Below are 605 nucleotides of genomic sequence, written 5' to 3' on the forward strand. Positions count from 1 at the left end.
GCTTGGTATTATCTGATGTAGTTTATACTCTTTTCTCTGATTCTGCTCCAGTCATTACCATGGTTTTGATGATTTTAATACTCTGATTCTGCTCCAGTCATTACCATGTGTGTTGATGTATTTAATCTCTGATTCTGCTCCAGTCATTACCATGTTGTTTGATGTATTTAAAACTCTTCCTCTGATTCTGCCTCCAGTCATTACCATGTGTTTGATGTATTTAAAACTCTTCCTCTGATTTCTGCTTCCAGTCATTACCATGTGTTTGATGGATTTAATAATCCTCGTATTCTGAATTCTAGCTCCAAGCCATCTTCCAGATTGAGCCTGCCTCCCCTGTGTTGAAGTGTGTGGTACAAATACTTCTAACAATAACAATCAATGTTACACTTTTACTACACAGTCTATTACATTTTCAACATACCCCATGGCCAATCAATACACATTGTTGATAAAATGCATTTTAGGTTGAAATATAAATTTCAGCTTCAAAATGAAGTCATGCAAAACATAAACAAAACAAACAACACGATCACCCAATGAACAAAACCTTTTCCAAATCAAACTCAAATTGTATTGTCACATACACATGGTTAGCAGATGTT

This window comes from Salvelinus sp. IW2-2015, unplaced genomic scaffold, assembly GCF_002910315.2.
Source record: "Salvelinus sp. IW2-2015 unplaced genomic scaffold, ASM291031v2 Un_scaffold2111, whole genome shotgun sequence".
NCBI classification, from domain to species: Eukaryota; Metazoa; Chordata; class Actinopteri; order Salmoniformes; family Salmonidae; genus Salvelinus; species Salvelinus sp. IW2-2015.